Raw genomic sequence first — 1,634 nt, 5'->3', positions numbered from 1 at the left:
AGACAGAACATAACTGGAAGTTTGGGAACTTGTTTACAGCAGTTGGCCCCAAAGAAAAGTTCTGCTGATGGCAAGTGTTGAAAGATGAGTCCTTGTGGGGGAAGACCCACAGCATCAGCTTTTCCCTGTGTTAGGCTGCCACTGGGCCTCAGTTTCCCTGTGCCTGCAGTCTAGCCCAGCAGCCTTTCCCCTTCTCATCAATTCATACACCAGACACAGCAGGTGGGGACATCACCAGGGAGGTGTATCTGCCCTATGGTATCAGAGGAGACAGAGTTTACCCTATCTGTGCTGCCTCTGAAACACCATGAGCACACTGAGGCAACACCACTACTGGCACATGACTCCACTGTGGCCCTTTCATGCTCCTCTCCCAGGAGAGCTACTCAAGCCACAGTGTCCCCATCCTGCCCAAAGCAAGGCACATTGTGCTCCCAAACACTGGAAACTCGAAAGCATGCTCAAAAAGAAAAAGAAAAAAGCTGAACTAGTTCCTCTCTGTCCTTCTCCCTTTCTGAATCCACTGGCTTCAGAGTTCAAAATACTGCTTTAAAGTATTCCTGGAGCACATGGTGTCATTCCTATGCCAGTCACAGGGCTGGCATTCCCTAGCAAACATAGTTTCCACAACCTCTTCAACCTGAGTCCATGGGTAGATTTCCATTGCACGCCAACCAGGAAATACTGGCAACAGCATCATCTGCCCCAGATCAAGTTGTTAAACAAAACCAATCACATCCTTCTTGGTTTTATGGGAAATACGAGAAGGGAGCTAGAAAGGGTAGAAACAAAACACAACCAGAGTTCTGTGAAAACATGTAAACAAAAGGAAGGAAAAGCTACATACAGTCTTTAAAAAGGGAACTTTGCAAACCCTGGAAGACACAGAAAAGAAAGATGCAGTACTTCTGACACATTATTAAGTAATTTCTCAGCTGGGCTAACCTTTTCCCCTGGCTACATACATGAAACCCTGCTGCTCCCTTTCCACAGAAAGAAGGTGGAAACGTTTGGCGTGAGTGAAGCTGATACATAACTGCAGTCACACATGGTTTTACTGCATTGGCTGTTATCTTAACAACTCCCACTCCGGCACATTCAGCACATTTTGTTGAAGAAAACAGGTTCATGTTCTGAAAACCCCTGTGCCAAACCTCTGTGCAGGCTGAGATTTTTGCAACTGAGTTCCACATCTCTGGCAACAGCAATGTTTGTGGAAGTGCAGACTGACCTTTATCATCACCAAAATACAGCTGCAACACCTCTCCCAGTGACACCTGTAGAGTTTGCTGAGTCAATGTGCAGCAATTTGGATTCTCTCTTGCTTTACAGTTTCTGTCTCCAGGTAGAAATATGGATGCAGAGATCTCAGGGAGTCTGAAAAGCAGACTGATAGGATTGGGAATAGAACTCCCAGTCCATGACTGAATGCACACTACCATGGCTCACTGCCACAGCTGTTTGTCAGGCACATATGGTATCATTTTCTGACTTAATAAACCAGCCTTCTGAAACAGCAACACATGCACATGGTCCTATCCTTTCTCACTTACTCAATTCTTACTCCTTTCCCCAGATCCTCTCAAGTGCACAACTTCCCTTAGCCTAAGCCAGGGGAACCAGCACCAACTGAA

Source organism: Acanthisitta chloris, unplaced genomic scaffold, assembly GCF_000695815.1.
Source record: "Acanthisitta chloris isolate BGI_N310 unplaced genomic scaffold, ASM69581v1 scaffold39482, whole genome shotgun sequence".
In the NCBI taxonomy this organism is placed as follows: Eukaryota; Metazoa; Chordata; class Aves; order Passeriformes; family Acanthisittidae; genus Acanthisitta; species Acanthisitta chloris.
This window is presented reverse-complemented; position numbering follows the sequence as displayed.